Source organism: Macrotis lagotis, chromosome 1 (assembly GCF_037893015.1).
Source record: "Macrotis lagotis isolate mMagLag1 chromosome 1, bilby.v1.9.chrom.fasta, whole genome shotgun sequence".
Classification (NCBI taxonomy): domain Eukaryota; kingdom Metazoa; phylum Chordata; class Mammalia; order Peramelemorphia; family Peramelidae; genus Macrotis; species Macrotis lagotis.
Genome location: NC_133658.1, coordinates 424595543 through 424611074, shown reverse-complemented (window position 1 = coordinate 424611074; position 15532 = coordinate 424595543). Strand labels below are relative to the sequence as shown.

At 35.2% G+C, this 15532-nt stretch overlaps 1 protein-coding gene and 1 long non-coding RNA gene across 2 annotated transcripts in view; one reads left to right on the top strand and one right to left on the bottom strand.

Moving 5' to 3' along the window:
* Positions 1–15532, bottom strand: part of EML1 (EMAP like 1) — a 311896-nt gene that overhangs the window by 247489 nt on the left and 48875 nt on the right. The window lies entirely within an intron of this gene.
* Positions 7753–15117, top strand: LOC141506359 (uncharacterized). Its single transcript, XR_012473817.1, has 2 exons — positions 7753–7870; positions 14708–15117. It is a non-coding gene; the product is annotated as an uncharacterized LOC141506359 (long non-coding RNA).

Genomic DNA, 15532 nt, shown 5'->3' with positions numbered 1-15532 from the left:
GGCATTCCCAGTGAAAACACTACTTAGAATATGTTTGCTCCAGAAATAGTTTAAAAATGCTCTGTTTTTACTTATGACTTGTATAAATACAGTCACAAAAAATGTAAAGGAGGCTGGAGAGGGAAGATAGATAAGCAGAGGAGAGGGAGAGGGAGAGAGAGAGAGAGAGAGAGAGAAAGAGAGAAACAGAATCCTCTGTCCTTCTGGGTTTCTCAAAAGCAGACATATTTTTGTCTTAGCTGCATTTACACAATGCCAAAATAACCAGTTTAGCTGATTGAGAGGCAGCGTGGAGTAGTGGATATGTTGCTTAATTGTGGGGAAGTCACTTCACCTCTCTGTGCCTCAGTTTCCTCATCTATAAAATGAAGTTCTTGGACCCAATGATCTCTAAGGACCCTTCAAGCTCTAAATATATGATTCTTTGATCAATCCAATGACAAAAAAAAAGTCAAACTCACTTATAGTGAGAGTTACCACTTAAGGGAAAACTTCCTTATGAATAGAAGCTGTCAACAAGCAGAAAAGACTATCTCAGGAGATTGAATAGAAAGTCCCCTCACCCTCAAGTCTTCAAAAGAATGTGGCTTTAAGAGAAATCACATGACTTTAGAGTTTGAAGGGACCATAAAGAATTTCCAATTCAACTCCTTCATTTTCAGATGGCAAAACAAAAGTACATCTAGGGGTAGTTTCTTCCCCAAGATCATGGGCAATAAATTAGGAGATCAAGTCAAGTTATCTAACTCCAAATCTAGTATTTCTTCCAGTATACCCTACTAGTCATAAGTCAGATGTTATGGAGGATTTCAAAGCCCTTTCATAACTCTCAGAATCTTTAATTAAAATTTTTCATTTCCAATCCATTTTTTTTTCTGGTTGGTGCCAAGAAAAACCTTAGAAGAACACTCTATGAACATGCCTATTTGCCAGTTCCTCAAAAGAAAACATTTTGAAGAACTGCTCTCATTTGTCTTAGAATATAATACAAAATGAAATGATGATCTAACCTGGACTGAATACATTGGAGATATTTGTATGTATCACACATTCACACAAAGCCTCCTGAAGTTTTTCAGTTATACCTTCATGCCAAACTGATACATGTCAGACCCAAAGTACAGAGAGATTAAATGATTTGCCCAAAACCAGACAGCTAATATTTTAATCTCTAGGCAATGGTAAGATCTGATCAGCTGAAGTACTTATGGATCTATAGCTCAGCAAAGCCAGCAAAAAGCCCTTTTGAAAAAACTTACCTCCCAGTGGAAATTCAAAGTAATATATTATGAAAATAAAAATATTCAAAATAAATATACCAAAATGATGTATTATTCTTGACAACCTGTCAGTCTTTTAAAGGACCTTCAATCAATCTTCCACAGATCAAGACCAATTTTCGTAATTCAAACATTGGCTTTCTCTTCCTTTTCCCTAAAAACTTTGGTCATCTATTAGTAGTCTTCTTATTGTGTCAAATAGAATTGTGGGAAACTATTGCCCTCATTAAATTTTAAATGTTCTTTTCCCCTTTGCCAACAGAAATAAATTATTGATGTTAATTTTTGTGTATAGTTAACATGTTCAGTAGAATCTCAATGGCAAATAAAACCCTTTCTCACATCTAGTATTACAAAGGAACTATTCATTAAACATAAACAGTTTTAAAATTCAATTATCAGTTCATATAATGTGATTGCAAACCTTCCAGAGAAGCGATGTGAGACACATAAAGAATAGAAGACACCAAGCAGAAGTATGATCAATGAAATGCTTCTTGCTGTCTGAATGTTCAAGTTGAACCCACTACATTAATAATGATGATGATAGTAGGGGCAGCTAGGTGGCGTAGTGGATAAAGCACCAGCCTTGGAGTCAGGAGTATCTGGGTTCAAATCCAGTCTCAGACACTTAATAATTACCTAGCTGTGTGGCCTTGGGCAAGCCACTTAACCCCATTTGTCTTGCTAAAAAAATAATAATAATGATGATGATAATGATGATCACAATAATGATGAAAAATTCTACATCAATCTGAAGTTAACAAAGCACTTCCAACAATCCTGTGAGGAAACCTGTGTAAGCATGATTGTGCTCATTCAAGCAGCAATATCGAAACAAGTTATTGACATATTTGAAAAACCAGTTCAACTCAAAAGTTTGATTATATAACTAGGAAAGACAATAAACTGTTATTTAAAAAAAATTATGCCAGAAGTCAGAGGGGCTGAATCTTAATCCTAATTTTGCTGCTTATTATTTGTGTGATTTTGGGGCAAGTTATAATTTCTCTAAACCTCAGCTTCTTCACCTGTAAAACAGAGAGTTAGAATTGATAATCTCTAAGTTTCCTTTCCAATTTAAATCCTTTTGATCATATAATCTAGGTTCAAATTCTTTTGTCTCAAACTAGTTTTGTGACTATTTGCAACTCACTTTTTTTTCGAAGCTTTGGTTTCTTCACCTATAAAAGTGATTATAGATTCATAATAGTATCATGTGATATTTGTACTACCTATCTCACAGATTTTTTTAGAGGGGGGATTTTTATGAATGGGGACAGGAAACAAGTTTGTAGATTTAATAATTATCTCATTTAATGAAAATATTGAACTTTATAAAGGTATAGTACCTCCTCTCTAAAGATTTCCTTTTTGTTAATTTTTTCAATTAACAAGTATTTTTTTTATTAATCTGTCCCTCCCTTTCTTTCCTGACCCATTGAGCAATTTAAAAAACAAAACAAAACAAATCCCTCTCTTTATGTACACAGTCTGGTAAAATAAATTCCCACGTGTGTTATATCCAAAAAGTATGTGTCTACATTTTTTTAAAGTCCATCACCTCTTTGTCAGAAGGAGAGCAGCATATTTCATCTTCATTCTTTTGGACTTATAGATTATTATTGTCTTGATCAGATTTCTAAAGTCTTCCAAAGATACTTCTCTCTAATGTTATTATTGTTTGGATTATTCTCTTAGCTCTGCTCAGTTCTGTGTGCGTGAATTCATAAAGGTCTTCCTAGTTTTCTCTGAAACTATCCATTTCATCATTTCTTATGGCCCAATCAAATTGCATTTCATTCATAAACCATGATTTGTTTAGCTTCTCCCCACTAAGAGGATCTCATAGGATTGTTTTGAGAAAATCCTTTTTGATTCTAATTGTGATAGGCTGCAATGATACTCCTGAGTGGTACACCAGACTTTGAAAACTATGCCAGGAGAATATAAGCTTGTTGCCCACTCAGGAGGGTTTTACAAGTTGGAAAGTATGGTTTTGGTGGTAGACTATACATCTGTCATCTGTCCAAAAGCCAGTCCAGCTTAAGAAAGAGAAGCATGTTTACCAAAAAAATTGACTTCCCAGGAAATTAATGTTCAGCCACAGCAGCATGTCAGTGGGAGAAGAGTTAAAATCATTATCAGTGGAGAGAATAACCAGAGCAATGAAATCATGACTTAGAATCATGCAAAAAATATTAATAAAAATTTATTTGTTCTAGGCTTAAAACAACCTCATGAAACAGGGACCCTGAGGAAACAGGGTCAGTGAATGAAATGACTTATGCATGATAACCCAGCTTGTGTCATAGGCAGGTTTTGAATCCATTTCCCTGATTCTATAATTAATACTCAGTTAGCTATACTACACCATCAAAATATCAATATCTGTAGAGAAGCAGTATATCGTAAGAAAGAACACTGGGCAGTCTGGAAACCTGGGTTCTAATCACAGTTCATCACATACTATCAATGGAAGTCTTTTGAACCTTGGTTTTCTTAGTTAAAAAATGGGTATTATCTCATCACCAATGTTAAAACATATGCTACCTACTTACAAAGTCATTATCTAGATCAAGTAAGATCATGTAAAATCCTAAATAAAGCTATTATTTTGTACGGAATTTACCTTCATCTGTATTTGTTAATGTGTTTTGGTGTGTTTTGATATGTATAGACATGTGCATGTGTTTGTTCTATCTTTCCTTCATGTTGTCAGGTTCTGGAAAGCTGAAACTATTTCTTCTATTTATTTGGCATCACATTTAATGCCATAAAAAAACCCCTGCTATTCAATTTTTTTTTTTTTGCATATAGTACTCAAAAAGGTAGTGTCCACAACTCTGAGAAGTTAATTTTTCTCATGCTTCCATGTCATGGATTCCCAGATACAATGATAGGCAGCTCTGGCTCTATTACAACACTACATTTGGCATGCCTCTTGGGTGGCAGCAAACATGCTCATCAAGTCGAATGCTACCCGTCTGTCAACTTACCCACCTACTGCCACAGTTTTTATTTGGAAGCTGAAGCTACAGTGCATCCTGATATATTTTGGAAGTTCAGATAGAGGCAAATTTGGGACAACGTAATTTAGTACTGAAAGGGATTCTCATTTTATAGAGGAGGACACTGAGGTTCACAGTTAATATTACACAGTTAGTATGTAGCAGAACCAAGATTCAAACCTAGATCTCAAGATGACTCCAAATCTACTTCTCTGTCACTTAAGATATTTGATATCATAATACTAGAACTCATCATCATCTCTCTCTCTCTCTCTCTCTCTCTCTCTCTCTCTCTCTCTCTGTAAATGTATATATATATCATATACACATTTACACATATATACACATGTGCATACACATATGTGTAAATACATATTTATTATATATTTGTGTTTACACACATACACAATTACACATGAATGTGACCTGATGAGCACCAGAATCAGAAAGACTATGGTTTCAATTCCTTATCTGATACTTAAAAGCCAAAAGAGTTAATGGATAAACAAGGTGCTTTTTAAATCCTAAAGAGCTATATACATGTCAGCTATTATTTATTATTAGAGCAAGAACTTAAACTAGAGCTCAAGTCTTCTGATTCCAAAGCTCCAAAGAAGCTCCAAAAGGACAACTTGAAGGTGATGGACTGAAGGCAAGGATGGCAACCCTATGCTGTTGAGTAGATTGGAGATAGAATCTACTGGGTTGATTATACATATATGGTTCCCCTCCCCCCCACTTTTTATTAGCACCAACTATGCTGTAGCTTTTCTTTACTTTTATTAGCCACCTTCCTGAGTCACTGTTTAGCTGCTAATAGTGTATAATTTAATATGATCATCATAATTGCCACGATTCACTCTACTCAAGAAATGGTTCTATTCAATTATGCCCACTTACTCTGTGGAATTCATTAGACCTATATTCCATGCTCCAAAATCACTCCTGAGCTTCTCCAATGCCTGAAATCTTTTAATAGAGGCAAAGATTTTAGGTTTAATATATAAAACAGCCAAAGATAAAGCATTATATTGAATTATATTCATGTCAAAGTTTAACTGATTCATATCAAATACTTCCCTGGAAGCAGTATTGATGGGGAGAAGGGAAAAGAGCTTGAGAATGATAGGTCTTCAAGAAGCTGGACATATGGAATTTGAGAGAATTTTAAGATACAATTTGCTTTTCCTACCAATATACTTATGTAATAATGATAAGAATACATTTTCAAGTACTTTAATGCTAACAAAACACTTTTCTCACAACTCACCCCAAGAAATGCAAAGTTTCATTATCCTTATTTTTATAGATCAAGATCCTGAGAATCAGAAAAGTGAAATAACTTTCTCAAGGTTATTTTGTGGGATTGGTCAGAGGTGGCACAGTTAAATAGAGCATCAGCCCTAGAGTTAGGAGTACCTGAGCTGTTATGACCTGGGGCAAGTCACTTAACCCCATTGCCTTGCAAAAACCTACAAAAAAAAAAAGATGTTTAAATAGTAAATGTCAATTAAGACTCCAATTCAGACCTTCTGTCTCAAAGATCAGGCTTATTTCAGACTGGTCCTCTTTTCCTTAGGTCAAGTGGTAGGTATATACAGATTTCCTATCCCATTTATCCCACAAATGTTATTGGGAAGCAAAGAAAAAGTTTAAATCCTAAATACCTCTTCCCATAAAGAATTATATAGGATATTAAATTATGATCATAAGATAGATTTTCATTCTTGTAAATCTATGACCATATAAAAAAAAATGTTCCATAGATGAAATTAAAGCAGTTCTGTGGTTCTACCTAATACTCATCAAAATGACAAAAAAGAAAGAATATGAATGTTGGCTAGGCTGTGAATAAACAGCCACTAGTGGTAGAGTTTTGAATGGACCCAACCTTTCTGGAAATCAATTTGAAATTATGCACAAAAAAAATCACTAAATAGTGGATCCTCCTTGCTATTACCATTGCTAAGTCTATAGACCAAAGAAATAAAAAAAGAGGAAAAATTCTGTGTATACAAAAATATTTTAGCAGATCTTTTTATGATAGCAAAAAAACCCCCTGGAAATTAAAGAGATGCACATCAACTGCGGAATAGCTGAAGAATTTGTGAAATATATTTATTATATGTCCATATATATATATATATATATATATATATGCATTTATAGATACATAGAGAGAATCTAATACTATTATGCTGTAAGAAATGAGAAAAAATGTAATTTCAAAAAGACATGGAAAGATGTATAAACTTGCAGAGTGAAGCAAACCGATCAAAAGAACAATTTGTGCTATAATATGAATATTATAAAAACAGTTTTGAAAACATGTATGAGCTGATAAAGAATGAAATGAGAATTGGGAGAATAATTTATGTAATACCAACATTGCTAAAACAAACAACTATGAAAGCCATAAAGTCTCTGATCAATACCACAATAATTCCAGGGTTGCAGTGGTGAAGCATTCAGGCTACTTCCTGACAGAGATGACTGACTCAAGGTGAAGAATGAGACAGATATTGGTTGGTCACATTCAATGAAAATATCTGTTTTGCCTTACCTTGCATATTTGTTACATGGTATTCTTATTTTCTTTTCCTAAAGGGTAGAGTACGGAGAGAAAGAATTTGTTTTTTTCTGTTAATTAAAAAAAACTCTTTAAAAAAATCCATGGTACATGTTATACTTGTCAAGTGAAATTTAGTTTAATGTTCTATACTGATGGCAGAAAAAAATAGTGGTAGCAGATTTACTCTTAATTTCCTATTTTTACTTTCTGTGCTGCCAAACTATATCATATATCTTGAGAAGAGTAAAGACAGTGAAGTAGAGAGAAGATGATTAATTCACTTGTCACATATCCATGTTTTCTGGCAATAGTTCTGGAAACAGAGGCTATAAGACTGCAGTTGTCAGCTGCTTATCTTTTGGTATCTTCTTTTAAATTCTGCCAACTTCAGAAAAAATTTACACATCCACATAGTGTTCCTGATAACCCTGTTCCATCCAGAAATTTAGATCAGTGAGACAACCGAGAAAATAGGCAAATGTATTCAGATGTATATATTTTAACCTGATCCCTAGGTTGCCTCATCCTTTGCCCTTGGAAATACCTCTTGCCATGAGATTGTGGTGTTAGAAGGAAAAAAAGAGGAGAGATGCAGGAGCGGCTAGGTGGCGCAGGGGATTAGAGCACCGACCCTGGATTCAGGAGTACCTGAGTTCAAATCCGACCTCAGACACTTAATAATTACCTAGCTGTGTGGCCTGGGGCAAGCCACTTAACCCCATTGCCTTGCAAAAACTAAAAAAAAAAATGCTAAACCACAGTCATGGGCACCTGAGTATTGGACAAAATAGCCACAGAGAATAAGTTGCCATGGTGAAGTTCAAACTGTCACTTACATCATAGTCATCCCCTTAGCAGTTGTGAGAGCCTCTATCAGCTGTGTATAGGACTAGCCAGAGTTAAGACCTAGGCCAAGAGCTGAGATGCAAACTCTGCCTAGATTCATAGGAGTCAAAGCTACCAGGGTAAGTCAAGGCTGGTGCAGTATTTGAGGACTAAACTACCTGGTAAGGTAGAATAAATTTCTTTGTCCTTCAATTGATATAGAATGCTGATCTCTCTTAAAAGGGGTACCAGAGAAATAAATACCCTCTAAACCCTTTTCCTCATGTTCCTGGAAACGATGAGTGTGGTCAGGAAAATTGGCAGGAGGCCATTGGACTGAGCACTCCACAGAATAGCTTTTAACAAGCATCCTTCTCATTTTCCTTTCTTTAAATAATAAAATGTGTCTAGCAATAGTGTGGATTTCCATCATTATTATCATCATCATGGGACTTTCACCTCAAAAGTGAAAATATGACCTTGAGAACAGAGATGAAAGGTTTTCCTATTTTAGTTATTTTGGTAATCATACTAAAGTATGATACTATTATTATGTTAAAATAACCCTAATTTTACTAGTATAATTTAGTAATTAATACTAAATTTAGTAATTTAGTAATTAATACTAAAGTAATTTTATCATATATGTCTTTTTCTGCAAATAATAACCACCAATTATATAGCATTTTAAGGTTGATGGAGTGCTTTATGGATATTATTTCATTTGATCCTTACAACAACTCTGAGAAGTAGGTGCTCTTACTATTTTCATTTTTCAGATAAGGAAACTGAGAATGACTTGCCCAGGGTCACTCATCTATTGAGTGTCTGAGGAAGGATTTGAACTTGGGACTTAGAGATTCCCTGTCTCATGTGCCTCCTAGAACCAGTGAGGACTTCGCTCACTGGTTAATTAATTAAGGCAATACCCTGCTTTCTGTAGGTTTGCAGAAAGCAGAATGGGGACCAAGTGGCAGACTGTGGTGTTCTTTCATTTCACCTGGGAAAGTTTACACTGCCTGTATTCACAATAACACACATATATTACATATTAATGATTACAAATACATCTATGTGCATATATATGTATATAGAATGTGTGTGGCAGCATGATTAAATTGCTTAAAGAAGTTATTTCAGACTATTCACTAGAAAGTTGATTACTAAAGCTGAAGCTTAAATACTTTAGCCATATAATGAGAAGATGGAACTCACTGGAAAAGTCCCTAATGTTGGGAAAGATTAAAGGCAAAAGAAAAGAGGACAGCAGAGGCTGAGGTGAATAGAAAGTGTCATGGAAACAATGAACATGAACTTGGACAGACTTCAAAGACAGTGGAGACTTGAAGGGCCTGGGGTCACAAAAAGTTGGACACAACTGAATGATTAAACTGGCAATAATAGCAAAATTTGTTTGTCTATATGTATGTCTATATATGTGTATAATGTCAGAAGTATTTCTCAATGCCAGTAGAATCCAGTGAGAATTTAAGAATATTTGTTGTTTTTAAATACATATTCCATACCTTGCTGACATACATCAACACCAGTCTATTTGCATGGAAAAGATGTTTTCATGGGAAGCCTAGTAGTTAATTGACTTTTGCAATTGTTCTCCTATTGTTCAACTCTTGGCCTGAGTTGTCCAACCTGGGACTCTGCACTGGATCTTCTCTGTCATTGTTACAGTTATCTTTGGGCAACAGACATCTCTATCATTTTTGACTTGCCTGATATTTAGTAACAGAAGGGTAGTGAACAGGATTATTTCCTCTCTATCTTCCAAGGAATCTTGATTTTTACATATAGACAGGAGATACTTCATTGGAAAAGAGCATATAAGTGAGCATTTTCCTTCTACTGAATGAAAAACTTAACAATCATCCTAAAGGAAACTGCAAGTTCTTATAATCTCTATATTGTTCTGTCAATCACAAAGTAGTAAATGTGTGGTTATTTTCTGAATATTATCTTCAAAAACCTGTTTGATTTATTCTAATACCCCTGATGCACATGCCCCTAAGGTTGTATATATAGATGATTCTCCTATAGACTTTGTTTAATGATATAGAATTATAAAGTTAGTGATGTTCTCTTGGGCCTCTTTATTTAATATTACTAATAAGAGATGAAATTTTGGGGGATTAGAACCCCAATTTGCTCTTTTCACTATACCACAGCACTATCAGAACTGAGCTAAGCAAAGTAGCAGCATATCACTAAAAACGGCTAGAAAGTGATATTGAGCCATTAATTGACCTCTTTTCATGTTCAGTTATTCATTCAGTTTTGAATCTACAGAATTATAGAAATGAGAACACATTTCATAAGTTTATCCTCTAGTATATCCATCATTAGTGGTCCAACATAAGAATTATTGGTTCATTTATTCATTGATTCAGCCTAATCCTATACTAGACATTGTAAGAAAAGAATTACACAAGACATAGTCCTAACCCTCAAGAACTTTATGATGATAAAAATAATAATTATACTGATATCTGATAACTATTAAACTGTAACTATGATGGTAATAATAATAATAATAATAATAATAATAATAATAATAATATAACATAAAATGAGATAAATAATCCACACTTATGGATGTCATAATGTAGTTGGTGAATAACTTCCTTATACAAGGAAGCAAAACTCTAGACCACTATCATTCAATGCTACTTTAAGAAATACAGCCTATGATTAGTTTACCTGTCAGATCTATGGAAAGGGGAGCAGTTTATGACTAAGGAAGAGTTGGAGAGCATCACCAAAAACCAATTAGATGATTTCAATTACATTAAATTAAAAAGCCTTTGCACAGATAAAACCAATGTAACCAAGATCAAAAGAAATGTAGTAAATTGGGAAACAATCTTTACAACTAATGATTCTGACAAAGGACTCATTCCTAAAATATACAGAGAACTGAGTCATATTTTTAAAACAAAAAGCCATTCCCCAATTGACAAATGGTCAAAGGATATGCAAAGGCAATTTACAGATGAGGAAATCAAAGCAATACATAGCCATATGAAAAAATGCTCTAAATCATTAATTATTAGAGAAATGCAAATTAAAGCTTCTCTGAGTTATGACCTCACACCTCTCAGATTGGCCAATATGACCCAAAAGGATAATGATCATTGTTGGAAGGGTTGTGGGAAATCTGGGACACTATTACACTGTTGGTGGAGCTGTGAACTCATCCAACCTTTCTGGAGAGCTATTTGCAATTATGCGCAAAGGGCAACAAAAATGTGCATACCCTTTGACCCAGCAATACCACTACTGGGTCTATACCCTGAAGAGATGATGAAAAAGGGTAAAAACATTACTTGTACAAAAATATTTATAGCAGCCCTATTTGTGGTGGCAAAGAATTGGAAATCAAGTAGATATAATTCAATTGGGAAATGGCTTAGCAAACTGTGGTATATGTATGTCATGGAACACTATTATTCTATTAGAAACCAGGAGGGACGGGATTTCAGGGAAGCCTGGAGGGATTTGCATGAACTGATGCTGAGTGAGATGAGCAGAACCAGAAAAACACTGTACACCCTAACAGCAACATGGGAGTGATGATCAGCCTTGAAGGACTCACTCATTCCATCAGCGCAACAATCAGGAACAATTTTGGGCTGTCTGCAAAGGAGAGTGCTATCTGTATCCAGATAAGGAGCTGTGGAGTTTGAACAAAGTTCAAGGACTATTCCCCTTAATTTAGAAAAAAACACATATTATTGTCTGATCTTGTCACCTCTTAGACTTCTCTTCTTTAAGGATATGATTTCTCTCTCATCACACCCAATTTGGATCAAGGTACAACATGGAAACAAAGTAAAGACTGACAGAGTACTTTCTGTGGGGGGGGGAAGCAAGATGGGGGAAAATTGTAAAACTCAAATACTATCTTTAATAAAAATTACAGTCTATGGTAGTGACCACAAGAGCCCTGAGTTTAAAAGCTCCAACTCTGTGTGTGATTCTGTGCAAATGACCTACCCTTTCTGAGTGACAGTAACTTCATCTATAGAAATGGGTACTAGAACTACTTATCTCATAGAGTAATAGTAACTGGAATGCTTTGAAAACATTAAAGTATTCTCCAAATGTGAGATATCAATTTATGGAGAAAGGAAATTGCTGTGGTCAATAAAGAATACAAGCTGTTCCTTGAAGGGATATGTAGGCTGAGGGTAAGCAGAGAAGGGGGAGGTGGTCATTTCAGAAAGAAGGCTTAATATGGGCAAAACTGTGGCAAAAAAATCAAACCAATTCAAAAAATATTTATTGAAGGCCTATTCCTTGGAAGGCCAGACAATAAAGTCTTGACAAATTTCTCTCCCAAATCTGGACAATGATTTAGAAATACTTAATTCAGAATTGTGGGTTATGGGCAGCTTCTAAATCTGAAACAATAATATGAAATCACTGTCGCTCTGTTCCTGAAGAATTTAATGGAAAGCCAGCATCTGTGCTTTTTGGCAGAATCCATGACTGCATCTGAGCCCATAAATTGCGCATCTTAGAAAAAGGCCAGATAAAATAGAATGCTGACACTTGAAGGCAAAAGCTGGCAGTCACCAGCAAAGCAAAAAAAATTTCCAATTTGACTACTTCCAGGCTTTCGTGCAAAATATAATTTCAGATAATAATAATAATAGCGAATATTGATATAGTGCTTATTATGGACCATGCACTGTGCTAAGCAGCTTTACAATTATTTTTCTTTAGAGCTTCACCAACAACTCTGAGAAAGAAGGAAATTGAGACAGAAGTTAAATGACTTGTCCAAAATTACACAGCTAAGAAGTGTCTAAGGAAGAATTTGAACTCAAGCCTTCCTGAATTGAGGCCCTTATTCCAGAATTTCCAATGATATTGATAAATTGTTACATTATTGAACAAGCACTGAGAGTCAGGAGACCTGAGTTTGGGTCCCAGCTATGTCATTAACTTCCTGCATAAACTAAGTAAGACCTTTCCTTATCTGGGCTTCAATTTCCCCAAGAAGGATCATAGCTCCTGTTCATATAGATCTAGAGCTGGAAGGGAGATCAGAGGCCAACCCTTCTCATTTTTCACATAAGAAAACTGAGGCCAAGGAAGGTTAAGTGACCTACCCAGAATTATACTAGTAGTAAGTAGGTGTCCCTCAGGTTCTGTCCCTGGTTCTCTTCTCTTCATCTTCTATACTTTTTCACTTGATGAGCTCAACTCCCATGAATTTAATTACCATCTTAATACAGATGAGTCTCAAATTCTCTACTGCTTCAATCTTTCTGTTAAATACAATGACCTTTTCTCAGTTCTCATTCTAATTGTTGTATGTGCACCTATTCAGGAGTTCAAGATTCTTTTCTCCTGGATACTTCCCCATTCTGTGTTTTTTTGTGATGCTACACTCCCTTGTTTTTCCTACAACTTGAACTCTCTTTATACTTCTTTGTGCTATTATCACACATCTCCCACCCATTAGCATAGGTGTCCACCAAGATTCTGTTCATTTGTGATAATTCATTTATCATCTTTTGCAGATGTCTCCCAGATCTACAGATCTCTCATTTTTCTCCTGAACTTAACATTAATTTCCTTCACTAGAATATCCTATTACATCTCAAACCCAACAATGCAAAAAGGACTCAATTCTAAAACCCTTACTTTTCCCCAAATTTCTCTATTTTTGTTGTGAGTAACACTACCTTCTCAATCATCTAGGTCCAAAACTTTGAAATCAATCTTAATTTCCATACACAATTAGTTTCTAAGTCTCATCCATTTGATTTCCACAACATCTCTGATATCTTTCCCCCTCTCTACTCATACATTCAGTAATCCTAGTCTGACTTGGACAATTGCAATTATCTAATAGCTCTCTACCCCTTTCCAATATTTCTCAGGAATAAATCTGATTATATCACACACTTCCATTCAAAAATTTTCAGTGGCTCCCTATTGCCTCTAGGATAAAATATACTCTCCTATTTTAAGCCCTCTGCAATCTGGCTTCCACTTATCTTTCCAGACATTTCATATTACTCCCTTTCACATTTTACTTTCCAACCAATCTGGCCCTCTAGCTTTTGCCAGGATTTGACATATCTCTTTTCTCTGGGCCTTTGCACAGTTTGTTCCTCCAATTCCCCCACCCCCATCCCCTTGCTTGGAATTCATTCTTTCCCTCACTTCTGCCTCTTAGAATCCCTGAATCCTTTTAAAGCTTAGCTTAGGTCTACCTCTTACACAAAGTCATTTTGGACCAGCCCTTCCAGATGCTAATGCTCACTCAATCCTCAAATTATTTTGCATTTGTTTACTTACCTCTTCTCTCTCTCTCTCTCTCTCTCTCTCTCTCTCTCTCTCTCTCTCTGTCTGTCTCTGTGTGTGTGTGTGTGTGTGTGTGTGTGGTGTGTGTGGTGTGTAAATTCACTCATCATACTATAAACTTTTTGATGACAGGACTGTTTTTCATTATTGATCATTGTGTCCCCAGCATAGTATAGTGCTTTGCACCATGTTTTTAGATGTTTTTAATAAATGGATGTCAAATTAAAAGGTTTAAACTTTTGAAAATGTTAATTAATAAAGGATGACAAATGTTACCATAAGTAAATATCAAGAGACAGAGTGTAGCAGAGTGTCTAGAGAGCTGGACCCAGAGTAGGAATACATAGGTTAAAGTCCCACTCTGAACCCGTGTGACCTTGAGCAAGTTACTTAACTTTTAAGTTCTCTAGGTAGTTTCATATGACTATAAATTGTAGAAAAAGTAATGACCTATACTAACAGATATATTTTCTCACTGAGAGCTTCCCCTGTATCAATGAAATCACGGGCTCAGTCTATCCTTCTCCTTTCATAAATTAATGTAGCCCTGCCTTAGAGATACTTTACAAATACATACTCACACACACATGGGCAATATAATATATATGCATATGCGCATAAAGGATATTTATTTTATTATATTCATTTATATTTAATACATATTATTATATTTTATATATTTAAAGGAATTTTGGAAAAAAGAGAGGAAGCCAAGGCAGACTGAGGTCATCTTCCACCTTGACTCTTGAAGGAGCTTGCAAAGTTGAGCATTTAAAAATTCTTTTGCCCCTCTCTACAAAGACTACGACAGCTGCTGTTCAACACACTGTAGCTACAGCTGGAGCAATGGGTGGGGCTCTGACCATGCTGGCAGATATGTGGCAACATGCTGGGCAGTGGTTGGTGAGACTCTCCACCTTCCTGCCACTGAGTCAAGAGAGACTTACTCTAGGAACTGAACAACTTCTTTGAGATCCCTTTGCTCTCTTCTCCATGAAAGGGAAAGAGACTGGATAGAAGAAGCCACCCCAATAACTAATCAGAAGCATTTTTATAGTGGCCATTGTAATTTCCAATGAATTCCAAATTCTAAGAATTTCTCTTCCTGTTAACCTTTCTGTCTATTCATTCACTATTGTTACTGTATTGTTATATAAAAAGAAATTAGAAACCCTAATTCTTATTTTTGTGTTACATATACATATTTAATATTATTATATTATATATGAAATATGTGTGAATATAAAAATGCAAAATAATGTCCCTGGGACATCACAAAACTGGAATCTTCTTGAGATCATTATATTTTTTCCCTAAGGCAGTCCAAAGCAATAAGTAGTAGAAATAACAAGCAAAGGGAACTATTTATAACCTGAAGCAAGTCATATTTTCCTAGACCAATGAGAAAAGATATTTTACAAACAAGTCAATGTTCAGAACAAAGAGGAAGGGAAGAGGGACTTGTTTCAATGGACAACATGGCACCTTTTTGGAATCTTCTAGCAGTTTAC